The following is a 16,688-nucleotide window of genomic DNA, read 5'->3' as shown; positions in this document are numbered from 1 at the left end:
CAAAAAAGGTAGAGAAAACCCTTCACTTGGAAATAAAAAGAACATTGAAGAACTGATGGCATGGCATGTGTCATTTGGTGTCAAGCCAGCCTTTCTAAGCTAATGTCAGGCAGAAGCTAGAATTGACAGTACTCCTATGCTGAAACACTTCAAAAAGGGGTTCTCTAAAAACCGTGTGGTATCCAGGCACATTTTCAGCACTTCCCATTTGTTGGCTTTTTAAAATATTTGACGTAAGAAGCTAACATGTTAATTACTATAGATAAAAAAGTGACCTGCAGTACGAACTTTCAGTTTTATTTTGACAAAGAATAGCCTATTTTTTTTATTTTTTTATTTATTTATTTTTTTTTACAGTTTTCTTAACTACACTTCCTCCAAATGTGACATTTCTTTCATTATCACAACATAACAGCAGTTAATTTAACCATTGAGTTTCATTTGATCTCCGAGTCTTTAAAGGGTTACTCCACCCCAAAATGAAAATTTTGTCATCAATCACTTACACCCATGTTGTTCCAAACCTGTAAAATCTCTGTTCATCTTCGAAATACAATTTAAGATATTTTGGAAGAAAACCTGGAGGCTTGAGACTGTCCCATAGACTGCCAAGTAAATAACAGTGTCAAGGTCCTTAAAAGGTTTAAAAAGTCGTCGTCAGAATACTCCACCTGCCAACATAAGTGCAATCTGGGTTATATGAAGTGATGGGAACACTTTTTGTAAGCAAAGAAAACTAAAATAACGACTTTATTCAATAATTCCTTTGTCAAGGTCTCCTCTGTGTCTCTCCATATCACAATGCTGCGTGTGCTCTTCTGTGTCCTCCGTGCCACAAGGGTGTGCTGTTTCTATGTGTATTTCGCTTTGATTTGAAATACATGTAGAAACAGCGCACCCTTGTTTGAGTCAGATTGAGTATTCTGACAACGACTTTTCAAACAATAAATAAAGTGTCACCACAAACTAGCATTATATTTTATTATACGCTTATGTAAAATAATTCTTAAAGTACTAACATAAGTGATTTATTTAATTTGATAACATTTTTATCCCTAGATAGTCTAAATAATATTTATTAAAAAATCTGGTAAAACCAACCTTGAAGATTCTGCACCATTTCTAGAAGCAATGATGTCAAAGTTTGACTGTAGCTGTGGAAAATGTCCAAGAAAAGCACTTCTGTGCACGGCTGTAAAGATATCGAGTAAAACAAAGAGTATTTGACAAGGAATTATTCAATAAAGAAACAACATTTCAACAGAAGCATTAACCTACCAACACAAACACATGAAAAGAAAACCATCTGATTTTCAGTGGTATCCATCGCTCTAGCCAACACAATCAATAGTTTGCATTGAAGGAGGGGTCAGGGTGCGAGACCTGACTCTGTGGCCTTCAGCATCTATTATTACATGCTTGGACACTGACCTCACAGGGGAATAAAGGAGGTCAAATATCACACCTTTGCAAAGTGCATGTGGCAAACTCAACAATACCACATATGTCACATCATGTTCTATGCCTGCAGGAAATCTGACATGATCAATAAAGTTCAGAACTGAATCAATAAGGGCACTTAGGGCAGGTGCCTGGACTGACTATGGATGATCACAAGAGAAAGGACTTCATTCTGGCCCAGAGGTTTGGAAGACTTCAAAGATTTAGCTTCTATCAAATGAGGTTGCATGATTAATCAAAACTAAAACTCCAGTATGGCTTAGTGCGATTATTAAATCGGAAAGGTTGAAAATTTAATTAATTCAATATATGCACTGAATGATTCAGAGTAAGGCAGAGCACAGCAGCTGATGATGTTTTCTGTGTCTGGAGCGGCTTGGATCACAGTAAATACTGCTCTACAACAACTCTCTACATCTGCTCGGAGTTTGGGTTGCTTAGAATAGCACTGGGAATGCAACAAGCACCAAACGTCTTTCCAATCTTGTAACAAGAAACACTTATAAAACAATTGTTGTCAACAAAAGAGAACCTTTGAAACCCCCATGCATTTTTCCACCATAATAAAGAGTGCACTCGTACAAACAAGAACAGCAAACCAAATCGCAACCTTTATCAGAAAAAAATCATGCTACTACTGAGTTGGGCTGGGCAATAATTTGATAACGATAATTATTGCGGTATAATTTTACTCTATAAAATGATTTGAAGAGTTCAATAAATGTTCGTTTTGAGGCAGAAATTTGGGATGTTATTATTAAAGGAGTAATGGTATATAATTATAGTATGTATTTGTTATTAAGCTAGCATGTGCGCATATGTAAACTGAATGTCTTTAGACTACTGTTTTTCATAGTTATATTTTTACCATGGTACTGAAGTGCTAATGTGTGGTTTTAACTGTGTTTATCATGATTTAAATGTATTCTACTATAGGAGACCAATGCTTAATAAAAAAATTTAATAATAAAAAAAAAAAATCCTTGGTCAGATTAATTGTAACCATATAAAATGGAGGTTGCTACAATTTTTACAAATGTTACTGATTTTGATAATGAACAAAACTTTAACTCTGTATCCTAACTCAAGCTACTATCAAATATGCATTTCTAAGAGACAAAAAAATTATATTATGATTAACATTATCAGCCAACCCAAACTTGTTTCTTGATTGGAAACAATATCACTCGTTAGAACATGCAGAAACTAAGATATTAATTTTTCTATTTAGATATTTATTTTGTTAAGGAAAATAAATGGTTTGGTTTCTACAACTTTCACTTTGGAGCAAAAATCTGGCATTAAACTTAAGAATCAAATAAAGATTTGACATTTATTGTGATAATCATTGATATCGCCCGGCCCTACTACCAAGTGACAAATATAGAAAATGTATGTCAAAATATTGTGATTTGATTGGACACAAACTCACAGAGCTTGTGACATGAACGACAACAGTGTTTTCTGTTAATAATAATAAAAAATAAGCCTTTGCTATCTTTCATAAGGCCCAATTATATGGTTAATTGCAATTTATTATTTGCATTCACCCCTGTTTTTTCCTGTTATCCACAACAAAATCAGAACAGACATGCATCACATTTTAGGTTTGTGACTAACGAGTTGAGATCCACTACTTTCAACTGATGTGCAACATTCGCACTGCTTACACTCAGAGGACAAGGAAGACTATTTAAACCCAAAACATAATTAAGACATTCCCTTTCGAAATTACCTGAAGGTTATAGACTCCACAGTGGCGTCTTTCACAGAGTAAATTACAAATATGATGTAAAACGCTACTCTTGCTAGAGGTTATAAGTTTAGTCAGCCAATGTCATAAAGCCAGGACATAAAAAACACATTAAATAGGCCGCCAGATGTAATGCAAATCAAGTCGCATGAGGGCAGTAACAAATGACCCTGAGTCATGGCCCCCTATGTAAATTCCAAATAAATGAGACAGACCCCTGAATCATTTTAACTCAGTCGCTTTGCATTTACTGACACTTCCACTGACCTTGTATGAGCAAGTGGAAATGTTCCATATGCAAAAAAACCCCACCTTAGAACATTATAATAATTATGAAATCAGTCAAACTGGAAGAAAGGAGGTCACTTACCTGCAAACTATACTTCCAGGAGTCACCGCCTGTCTCTTCCACAGCTGAAGAAAGAAACGTCGTTAAACACAACTTGTCACAACATATATCGAGCACTTTAAAGTGATAGTTCAGCCCAAAATAAAAATTCAGCCAGTTATTCATCTTGATATCATCACAAACTGTACGACGTTGTTGAAGAATGCCCTGTCCACTCTGTTTAGTAATTGGACTGAAGGAGGACTGAGGCTGTCAAGCTTCAAAAATTCCAGTACTTTGTCATCATTCACTGATAATCTTTCACTCCAGTAGGCTGTTAACAATTGCGACTGAATCATTGAGTCAGTGAGCTGAATTTCTCCCATTTTCATGATTCTTTTACTATGCTTCGCTGTCATTTTGGAGTTTGACAGTAACAGTCCTAATCCAGGGATGTAGGATAGAAAGAGAGTCGAAAGGATATTCCATGTATGAAAAAAAAAGAAAAAGAAAAAAACGGAGCACAGAAATGAGGGTCAGTAAATAACTTTCTTTTAACCATCACAACTTCTAACATTCATGCAAGCCTTTCTCAGGAACAATACCCTTGTTGAAGCACCCCACAGATGTGGCAGGATTCTCTCTACCCGTGATCCAATCATGATTCAGTCATTAAAAGTGATAATGTCACCTCCTCTATCATCTCTAGCCACCTTTTATTCCTAAGGGCTGGTCATCAACAGGCCAGAACAATTCCGTCTGCTGCTGAGTCACTGAATTAATCGCAATTACGCTGCCTTGACAGCAGGACCCCTGGACAAATCACCAACTTGCATTCCCAGCGCCCGAAGCAAATCACTGGACCATGCCAATATAGATTAGAAAATGACACCAGCAAAGTACACCAAGAGATTTTAAATTATGGCCAACTGTACTTTGCGATGCCCATATCCTTGAGAGGAATTACATATGTTAAGTTACTGCGGCAGGTATGGTTCAGCATCTCACAACGCAGGGCTCGGTTAACTGACAGGAAGTGAAGTGAAGTGAAGTGAAGTGAAGTGAAATTCAGCCAAGTATGGTGACCCATACTCAGAATTTGTGCTCTGCATTTAACCCATCCGAAATGCACACACACAGAGCAGTGAACACACACACACACTGTGAGCACACACCCGGAGCAGTGGGCAGCCATTTATGCTGCGGCGCCCGGGGAGCAGTTGGGGGTTCGATGCCTTGCTCAAGGGCACCTAAGTCGTGGTATTGAAGGTGGAGAGAGAACTGTACATGCACTCCCCCCACCCACAATTCCTGCCGGCCCGGGACTCAAACTCACAACCTTTCGATTGGGAGTCCGACTCTCTAACCATTAGGCCACGACTTCCCAAAGGGCAGCTTCTTGACTTCAAGTTCACAGGTAGTACATCTGTTGGCATAGTGACTTTCACCTCACTACTTCATGCATTCTGGTTAGGCTGTCCTCTTCCTTTCTGACAGGTTGAGACATATATGGTCATCATTAATGAACACCTGAAACAATATGGTTCAGTTTGTTGTTCTAAAAACTAGAAAAGAACATCCTCTGGGATTTTAGAATGGCAATTTTCAATATTTGAGTATATTTCAAGGTATGTGGTAAATAATTTACATTTATTCATTTAGCTGACGCTTTTATCCAAAGCGACTTACAATTATTTTATATGTCAGAGGTCGCACGCCTCTGGAGCAACTAGGGGTTAAGTGTCTTGCTCAGCGACACATTGGTGTCTCACAGTGGATTCGAACCCTGGTCTCTCACACCAAAGGCATCTGTCTTATCCACTGTACCAACACCACCCCATATATTCTGCTAGGGGTATGTAAACTTATGAGCACAACTAATATAAATATACGTGTGTGTGTGTGTGTGTGTGGAAGAGGTGTTCTGTGTAGGTAGTGCCCCAGTATAGTGATGGGGACACTATACTGTCAACAAACAATGTCCTTTGGATGAGACGTTAAACCGAGATCCTGTAGATGTGTGGCCTCGGCATCCTGGACAAACTTGCCCATTGGCCTCTGACCATCATGGCCTTCTAACAATCCCTATATCTGCTGACTGGCTTCATCACTCAGTCTCCTCTCCACAAGTAAGCTGGTGTGTGGTGGGTGTTCTGGTGCACTATGGCTGCATACTGGTGGTGGATGAGGAGATCCCCCTCACAACCTAAAGCACTCTGAGTGCCTGGAAAAGCACTATATAAATGTAATGAATTATTATTATTATTATATCTACCGTCTCTCTGAAGGACAAACAGCCCAGAAAAATGCAAACAAAAAGTTTCACAGCTTCATATATTAAATTCATAATTCACATTTAAGAAAGCTCTTCCTCTATCAACAGAAAGTAGTTGGACACCAGTCTCCTGCCAATCTCCGTCAGCGTTTGGTGTGTAAATAATCTGGTCTTAATTGTATGTGCCTTCAGGCTCTTTGGCTTACTGTCTGCAATGCATATTGCAACATGACTTTAATATACAATTTTGCATATAGTAATGTTCAAGATATTAGATTATTCATTAAAACATCTTGTGTGCTCCTACAATTCATTAGTGAAGCAATAAAACATTGAAACAGGAGGCATTTTTATATCAGTCTACTTCAATCTCTATCTAAGGAACCTCAGTCATGACCGAACAGCCAGATTTCATTATGAACATCTCATCGATTCACTCTTGCCCTCTATCAATTCAGAAATGCCCTTGATGTGTTTAAAGGCTGTTATCCATTTCTTATTCGAATAAGCTAGTACTTAAAATGGAGGCATGCCATGCCAAAGTCATTACGCTGCCTACCTTCAATGTTCTTGGCAGGTTTGTAGGCATTGTTTTTGACGATCATCTTGACGAGGTTCTGCACTGTACAATAAATGCTCGAAAACAACTCCCTTGCCAGCTTCGGTGAACATGTAGCTGACTGCGAACTCCAGCGAATGCTGAATGAGAGGGATGAAAGGACACGGTAATGTTCCAGGAAGTCCAGCAGCTAGTAAAAAGCATGAGAGGCAACATTAAACCACAGATATATATTATATATATATATAAATTGTATCATTATTTACTTACCCACGCTGCCGAGCTTCCAAAATTACAAAAATCACCATAAAGTATCATAAAAGCAGTCCATTTTATGGTATTCTCAGTCTTCTAAATAGATCGAAATTCAAGCTCTAACTCACTGAAAATCCAATCTAGCTCTTCTTCATGAAGGTTCAAAATCTGTCTGAACGATTTGTTCACAAGTTTGCCTGATCCAGTTCTGGACTCAATGATTCGATCACTGGAGGGTTTTCTGGGAATATAGACTTTAAAAGCCTTGGCTCCTAAGACATCTGAACTACTTTTTATAATATATTTTTGGTGCTTAAGGTCATTTTGAAGCTTGACAGCAGCCCTCAGAGGGGGCTTTTGCACTCAAATAACCTTTTTATAGTTCCTACAATTATTGACAAAAGAGAAAAAAATATGACAAAGAGGGCCTTTTTGTGTGCAATAATTCATTCAGGATTGGAACAACATGAGTGTGAGTAAATGAAAACAGAATTTCCATTATTAGGCGAACTGTGTCTTTAAAGCATCACTTGATATTGATTTTATTGGCTAAATCAGTCAAACGAAAGCCAAAATTTACAAAACCAAAAAAAGCAGCAAAGACTAATCTGTTTCCTTACAAGTCAACACTCAGGACAGCGTGATACAGTGTGATAGAGCGGGGTTACCTTTCAAGGGGATTGGGCATCAATTTCTCGGTATGCAGAGAAATTAATAGAACCAAAAAAGCCTGGATTATATTGGGGACCTTATCTGGCCCGGAGTTGATATTTCACATTCTGTTTGCTCATAAGCTAAGTCTCTCATCCACACTGAAATACCAACAGGCCGAATGGAACCTGACCTGCGGCCCAGCCAGGAGAACATATTGCCTGTGATATCACCAGTAGATAACAGCTTGCTTCTGTCTCATCTGATGATATATAACTCATGAAACGACGAGGCTGGGAAAAGCAGGGCACAGTGTCTCCAGGTGAAACCATGCAGATATGGCATTATTGTCTTTTGCTTGAGCAGAAATTTCGACTGAGCCTTTGAAGTGTTGATCTTTCAGAAATAAATAAGTTCGGCCTCTGACTATGCACTCTATATTCAAGCAATAAAGAATTCCAGCCCGTCAGAATTAACCTTGTGCTCTCAATCAGAAATATCTAAAAGTTCTTTTCATTCAAATCCTTTTTTACTTAGAATATTATTTTCGATTAAGCTGGAGAAAAGATAATATTAAAGTATAAGGAACCATTAATATTTCAAAATGCACAGCTTTTCATATACAATTATTTAATAGTATTAAAAAAGTGTAGATGGGTCAATGACTTAAACTGACATTCAAAAATGAACAGGACATTTTTTTCCTCACTCAGTAACCTGAAAAAAAGTGAAAGTGAAGTGACATACAGCCAAGTATGGTAACCCATTTCAGAATTCGTGCTGTGCATTTAACCCATCCAAAGTGTACACACACACACAGCAGTGAAAACACACAATCCATGAACACACACCCAGAGCAGTGGGCAGCCATTTATGCTGCAGTGCCCAGGGAGCAGTTGGGGGTTCGTTGCCTTTCCCAAGGGCACCTAAGTCGTGGTATTGCCGGCCCAAGACTTGAACCCACAACCCTACGGTTAGGAGTCAAACTCTCTAACTTCCCATGGCTGTTGTCTCTGGCTAGGCTGAGGATTAAAAACTTCAAATCATCAAATCAAATGTTTATTTCTCCTAAATGGTTGTTCCTCCAAATCAAAAAAAAAAATGTTTTTCTCTTTATTTATTCCTTCTCTTTCTAGCTTGTACTTATTTGAACAATGTCTACAACTTGGTATTACAAGCACTTCCTGTGTCTGTCTGCCTCTTTAAGAAAAATTGCTTTATGTATCCCCCAATTGTAAGTCGCTTTGGATAAAAGCATCTGCAAAATGACTAAATGTAATGTAAATGTAATGTTCAATACAATAGCACTTTATTTCCCAAATGGGAATAGCTTTGAATAAAATTTAATTGGAAAAACAGTGTCACAGTACATTGTGAAGGGGAAAAGTTCTTAAAGGGGTTCTTAGTTATTTGTCCTTATTAAAAAAGTTTTCCACAAAGAAATACTAAAGTACTAAAGATACTTAATTGTCATGTTAGTAGCCTAATTGTTGTACATAGAGTTGGTTGTCTCACGGGAGCAGACGTGATATCACATGACCAGTCAAATGCTATTGTACCTGCTTTATTTCAGTAATCTCCTGTTGCTGGATACTTTTCCTGACAGAATGTATCATGGCTGACTGCGAATAGCACATTTTTACTATGGCATCAACTGAAAACTTAAACTAAGCAATTATCGAATTAATTACCAGTTTGGGGTCAACGCCACAAAAAGTTGATATGTTAAAAAGTTTGTCGATGGAAAAAACAACTCAAAAACGCCTTTTGAACTCACAGCATTCTAGAAACTTTAACCACTCAAAGACTGCATTGACGAAGCCCTAGGGAAGCAGACAGAGACAGTAAATGAAACATCGATATTTGGTATGGTAAGCGACCAGTGCAATCGGTGCTGACAACATCTAAGCTTTCTCGGGTCATGTTGAAGGCAGATTTGGCAGGAAGCCCCAGGCAATCTTAACTCAGGTTGGGGAAGGACAGGCTGTTTACGTGGTGTGTCGGAGGAGAGATTTAGAGAGTGCTGCCGTGCCAGGAGACAATCCTAGAACAGTCGTTAAATATATGGAACCAGTTTGATCAACACAGGGCACAAGTAGCACTGAGCTGACAAATGGAAATTTCTGCACCACAAACAGTAAATTACACCAGTAAATTTGTTCTTAACACTAAAACTTTGCAGTCAATAAACAAAGTGTTTAATGCCAATGTACAATGAATGTACATTTAATTTCTTTATGCCTTAAGATGAACTGCACACACACACACATTTAAGTGAAATATGGTCATTTTATATTGTTCGGTAACACTTTATTTTCAGGTGTCCTTATTACGTTTGTTACGTGTATTTACTATAATAATAACAATACATTGTGCATAATTATTTGCAATTAACCCTAAGCCAAACCCTAATTCTAACCCTAACCATACAGTAAGTACATGTAGTTAATTAATATTACCCCATACTTAAATGTATAATAAATTACACTGTAACAAGGACACCTTAAAATAAAGTGTAACCTATTGTTCCTATTGTACAAAATATTCTATATCGACATACTTGAATTTTTCTTAGTCTTTTATTTTTTTTATTGCATTGCATTGAAAATTTTTATGTTTTGTCAGATAGCTCATGCTTTGTATTAAATACATCAACATTTTAGTATATTAACATTATTAGTATAAACAGTTTATATATTCCTGAAGTATACAGCCTATATTTTAATATATAAATTACCATTATGGCTTTAGTTTTAGTTAACAAAAATAACCCTGATACATATTTAAAATTCAAACACCCATTCCTGTATATACTGTATTTTAAGATACAAATAATCAGTAAGTTTTATATAAACTTATACAACAAACAATAACAATAAAAATGATATATACTCCTGAATGTATATCATATAAAGACAAGATTTTGCGCTAAGCCAGATTCCATCAGTGACTGACTGGTAAGTATATTTCCCTCTCTACTTCCTGTTATATTCTTATGCCATTAGCAATTCTAAAAAAATATTTACTCCCTGCGATGTGATTTCTCACTGGTGACTGAACTTCAGGCACTGGACTTCAGGCAAAGGTAGACTAAAGATGTTCTGCGTTGATAATGATGGATTAATGATGTACTGAGGATGAAGAGGATTGGGGAAAAGTTGGATATTTTATGACACTGACTGTCTGGCTTCGAGCAGGAAAGATGACATTAAAGTCCTCCAGAGAGACAAGAGAGCTACAACCGTACCGGGAGATCACCGTGTTTCTGTAGCTTGGCAGTTGATTGATAGCCGGAGGCAGCAGCTCATTGAAAATATTCTCTTTTGAGTTGTCTTACCTCCAGAATGCATCAATAATGGTGCCATCATCATTTTCTTTACCGCAACTAATAAGCTCAAATTCAAAATGTCAGTGGCACAGGCTCCAAAGACGTAGTCATCCTGACAGTCTAACAAATGGACTGCCGGATCAAGGGTTGAATATATAAACTTTGAATAAAAATGGGATCTTCTTTGAAGCAGAAACGGAAGAAATGGGAATGTCAAATTCGTGAATATTTAATATACCCAGCACTACTATAAAGACATCAATTTACTATATATAGACAGTGTGTATATATGAAGCAATCCTAACTGTCCCTTGAGACTAACAAATACATTTTAAAGCTCAGCGTAACAGTTATTAAATTAAATACTTTGTTGCACTGTTGCATTGTACTGTCAATGCTACAATGTCTCATTGTTTCCTGCCAATTTCAGTTTTTACAAAGACTCGTTAAGGATTAGGAAGGCTTGTATCATTGTGAAAACTCTCTCTGATAAGCTAACTCCCACTTCCTGCAGAAGCTGGCTGTACTTCAGCGTGTGCTTTGTGCCGGCAAATTCTTCTCGCATTCAGATTATGTTGTCACAAAACTCTTATTTAACCTATTTAGATACAACAAAATGAACAAATAAATCACTATTATTTTGTACTTGTCAACACAAGTTTTGTGTTTCAAGGAAAGATATTCCAATGTTTAAGGCACATATACTGCAGGGCACATGTAATGCATTAAATATTCACATTGACCTGTGTTTTTCCCCCAAGCCCCATCTTCCACTTGAGAATGAGCATCTCATTAATGTGCAATGATTTATTTTTAATGTCAGAACTCCAACATCATAACCCTCAGGTTGATTTTCCTTGCAAACATCTACTCAATTTTTACAATTTGATGCCTGCCTTTCCTCAAAATGAGTATGTATGGGTGAAGAAGTGTGATTAGCTGTTTAAAAGTGAACACAGGAAACATCAGCCCTGGCATTGAGATCACATCTAAACAAGCAATGAGTAAATATTAGAAACAAAGCTGTTTTGCTATTAAAGAGTTCATATAATGTGATTTCAAGTTTTCCTTTCTCTTTGGAGTGTTACAAGCTTTTGGTGCATAAAGAAGACCTGTAAAGTTGCAAAAGAGATATTCTTTATAAAAGTTAAGACTTGTCCATGCTCTACTCATACTGCTCGTTTAAACACGCCCCCACATGTCTCACTGTGTGGGAAGATTTGCATAACACTGCTCAAATGTTTACGCAAAGAAAGAAGGTGTAACGTTTATTCTCGCTGTAGTATTGTTGTTGCTGCCACCGCCATGTCGTATAGACGCTATGTGTTTCATTGTGTGAAAGCGAAACTACTTTGTTTGACCTTCCAACAAAGGATCGCTTGATCAACTTAAACTGGGGACGAAGTCCAGCCCGGGGTTGTCAGATGTGGTTGCCACAAACCCCCACCCCCACCCACTCCTCACTCTAGCCCACAGTGTGTGATGCATTTTATGGAGGATTGTTTCCTGAACCTGCAGAGTAGCCTATAATGGGTCTGTGCTCAAAGGCTGTTCCATAAAGTGGGGCAGTTACAGCTTTGCAAGGACAGTCTGGCGCGTCTGACTCACAGCCTGTAAGTATGTTTTTTATATTTAGGCGCGATACGCAACACCATGTGTAAAAACACAGTATAAGTCCTTATAATCAGTAATTATGTCCCCACTGGATGCTGTGTCAGACACTGGATTTGTCTCGTCATGCCGGGAGACGCCATCACAGTATAGGTAAGGGGCGTAAAATTTCAGTCTCATGCTTGAGGAATTTGGTCTATCACAGTGCACTGGATAGCTGGCCAATCAGTGCACACCTAACTTTTCAGAATGACAAGCCTTGTAAAATTTCAGAAAGGCAGGGCATAGAGGAGAAACAATAATGTACATTATGTGATTTTTTTTTTGTTGTATAGTTTTTTTTAACCTTACATTGTATAAACACATTGCATTACACCAAATACACAACATAATGTTCTTTTTAGCAACATCATATGACCCCTTTAAATATAAATGATGATAAACCTTTTTTTGTTTGTAATATTCCAGAACTTACCATGACTTCCATGTTATTGTGTGGGTCAATGATTCCATGCACAGTAAGCTTCTGAAGAAATGCAAGTGGAACAAATAAATATACAACTGCTACTTAATAAATCCCATATATTTGTCTCACAAAAGAAATTGTTTTGCTAATAATGAGTAAGAAAAGAAAGAAAAGTGTGTATATGTTAATAAAGTATTTTACATGAGGCTGAAGAAAAAGCCTTAAAGGTATAGTTCACCCAAAAATGAATTACTCACCCTCATATCATTCCAAACCTGTAATACCTTCTTTCATCTTCAGAACTCAAATTAAGATATTTTTGATGAAATCCAAGAGCTTTCTGATCCTGCATAGACAGGAATGTAACTACCACATTCAAGGCCCAGAAATGTAGTAAGGACATCATTAAAATAGTCCATGTGACATCAGTGTTTCAACCTTAATGTTATGAAGCTACGAACATACATTATGAGCACAAAGAAAACAAAAATACTTTATTCAACTATTTGTAGGGTCAGAAAGCTCTCTGGTTTTCAAAATAATTTAATCTCTGGTCTGAAGATGAACAATGGTCTTACGATTTTGAGGGTAATTAATGACAGAATTTAATTTTTGGGTGAACTATCCCTGTAATTCCAATCTGTATGCTTAGCATGCTTAAAATAATTATTTCACTAATTTTACTAGGATTTACATGAATGGTTAAAGAGAAAGTGTATATCATGGGTCACCATTTTTTTATTGTCTTAATTATTCATTTTTTTTCAAAAATTATTATGCCTTTAATGCCTTTAATTATTTTATTATATAAATCTAAATAAAATTATTCCATGCATTCTCTAATTGAATAGTCATTAAAGTTGCAATTGTAATATTTATAAAATATAAATAATAAATGCAGCAATTCCAATAGGGTCCTCGCACCGTTGACTGGTATGTATAATTAAAGTATTTCTCACCAAAGATTCCATCATGCTGTCCAAGCAATTAAAATTGTAATCAAGTAATAATAAAAAAAAGAAAAGTAGAAAAACATTAAAAGCAATAGAAAAAAAATTCTTATCACCTTTTCAGGTCCTAATTTTACAAAAATGAAAAACGAACTATGTAGACAAGTAATTATATTGGATTAATTAGTTCAACATGTTAAGTGGTATACGTTTTTTGGGTACAACCACCTGCTTCTTCCATTTTATCACAAAATCCTTTAAAATACACTAATGTTGATTGAATGAGTTTGTCTGACAAACAGGCAAGTAATTAAAATTAGCAGAATATTTTCAGTTTCTAAGCCTGACTCTCTGTTCGTGTTTGATTGCGGACGGCTTTAAGCTACTAAAGTTATCCAGCCGAGAGCAGTGAATGGCTTGCAACATTAACTCAACCAGTGTCTGTGCTTGTATGTATCGCTGCTTAAGTCTGTAATCTGCAAGTGTAGGCTGGGAAATTTTCTAAGAAGCAATGAGTGTTTCAGCACTGGCTGTATGTGTTTTTGTGTGTGTGTTTGTGTACCTTTCAAAGAGAGCAGAGTACGCTCCAGGGAGCTAAGAGCAGCCTGTTGGTCTCCTGCGTAGATTTGCTGTAGGAATATGTCCATGTGATGATTCCACAGAGAGCAAGCGAAATTATAGATGCTTGACGCCAGCTTTAAAAAAAAACCAGAAGCACAAAAACAGGGGCTAAATTAGCATTTGGTGACAGTTTTTTAGGGAGCTTTCAGAGGTACGATGTGATTGAAATATTTGGCAGATATGTTTAAAGTCTTTGCTGCTTCAGCGCATCTTTGATTGGTGCACCCACTATGCTAACTTTACTTTGGAGCACCATAGACAGATAAAGCAAGTCCCCAATGCTACTACTGTGCATAAGCTGCAGGATTACCCAAAATGATTTTCTTCATAAGGGAGAACTTCACATTTTTCATTCTGCGCGCACCCCTGGGCCTACTGCAGATCTAGACGATGCTGCATCAGCTCTTTGATGATTCCTGATGTACTTTTTGACTTCTACAGTCAGGAACTCCATGACCTGTGTCTGCTTTTGAGAACACGACTGGAGCTGCTAACTAACTAAATAGAATTTGCAGAGACAATAATTGAAAATGATTTCTAACCTATTTTTTACTGTTATAATCTCAGCTAACACTGAACACTTGCTAAGACTAAGAGAGAGCATCACAGGTTCATTCATCATTAGGGCTGGATTTTTACACAAATTTCACAATTCGATTTATGATTTGATTCGATTCAGTATCGATTATGCTGGATATATATCAGGTAGAGTACATGCCACATTTTCCAAAAGAAAAAAAAATATCTCAACAAATGCTGTAAAATAAATAAGAGTGAGATGGTAACATTACTATAACACTGAATGTTGAAATGAATTATATGAATGATTTATATTTAAACACTTAAATTACATTACAAATCAATTTTTTTAATAAAAATAATTAAAATTACACAAATCTACTTTTTTGAAATATTCACATTAAAATGTTGGCTGTAATAAAAACAGTATTTTTGGACTGATGCGACTTATACTTAGGTGCGACTTATAGTCCGAAAAATACGGTAAACTTTAAAGAACAGTAAAAATAATAATGATATGCTATATGGTGGTGCATATGTTTTGCAAAATTCTCCTTCTATAATTCATTTTTATTGATGTTTATATATATTATACACAATAATATCACATATACATAATTATACACACACACACACACACACACACACATATACAGTAGATATATAACACTTTAGTTTAGTAAATATGAACTTTTAACTATGTCTCAACAGATCTTAAACATAGGCATGCAGGATAAAGGATTATTAATAATAATAATAATAATAATAACAATTCCTTACATTTATATAGCTTTTTTCTGGGCACTCAAATTGCTTTACATAGAAAGGGGTATCTCCTCATCCAACACCAATGTGCAGCATCCACCTGGATGATGTGATGGCAGCCATAGTGCACCAGAACGCCCACCACACACCAGCTTACTTGTGGAGAGGAGACAGTGTGATGAAGCCAATCAGCGGATATGGGATGGTTAGGAGGCTATGATGGTCAGAGGCCAATGGGCCGAATTTGGCCCAGGGTGCCAGGGTTACACCGAAAAGACATCCTGGGATTTTTAATGACCACAGAGAGTCAGGACCTCGGTTTAACATCTCATCCGAAGGACGGCGCTTTTTTGTAGCGAATTGATGCATTTTTGTAAGAAAAAAACATATTTAAAATGTCGCCGACAGTTGTACATGGAAGCAGTTCCGGGAGGATGACGTATGGAGGTCAGCGTTGTGCATACCATATATACATATATTCTCACAAGTAAGATTATTCCATATGCATATATTTATTTATTTATTTGGTAAAAAGCCATAATCATGTATAAAGCAGAAGGGGTTTATTTTGATAAATGGATGACATCAATATTCACACAGCAGCAGCCAGATATTTCTTAAGGGCAGTGATTCTTTAACAGCTTAATTTATTTAAGGCATTACACCATCAAAAAAAATCTTCATAGTGGGGACAGCAACACTAGAAACGTCTCAGAACGAAAGCAAAATGGCAAACTGGCCAACCATACAACCTACAGTATGAAGAAAACTGTGATTCATACAGTGTTCACATTACAAAACCATCCAGCACACAGAGAAAAAGCCTTTTCGTCATAGCTTGAGGACAGTGAGACGTCAGCAGTAATATCTTCCACGGTTCATTTAAAGACTTTCTCAAATCACCCGAGAGCACGCAAGCACGTCATAAAAGACTGCGGCACGTAACACTCTCCTTGAAGAGCACTTCAGAGGATCTGCCTGACAAGAACAAAAACTCATTCTGTTTTCTGTTTTGCATAGCAGATGATGATATATTAGCATTAATTACATATATGAGCTGCATAATAAATGACTTTTCATAATGATAAATGGCATTTTCAGGGAAGGAAAGAACATAATAATGACTACTCGAAAGAAACTACAATT

General features: G+C 36.8%; 1 protein-coding gene and 1 pseudogene across 2 annotated transcripts in view; both read right to left on the bottom strand.

The window, feature by feature from the left end:
• The window catches only part of LOC132097611 (Rieske domain-containing protein), a 143,343-nt gene that overhangs the window by 15,757 nt on the left and 110,898 nt on the right, over positions 1-16,688 (bottom strand). The window lies entirely within an intron of this gene.
• The window catches only part of LOC132098267 (importin-11-like), a 45,366-nt pseudogene that overhangs the window by 3,474 nt on the left and 25,204 nt on the right, over positions 1-16,688 (bottom strand).

This window comes from Carassius carassius, chromosome 21, assembly GCF_963082965.1.
Source record: "Carassius carassius chromosome 21, fCarCar2.1, whole genome shotgun sequence".
NCBI lineage: Eukaryota > Metazoa > Chordata > Actinopteri > Cypriniformes > Cyprinidae > Carassius > Carassius carassius.
This window is presented reverse-complemented; position numbering and strand designations above follow the sequence as displayed.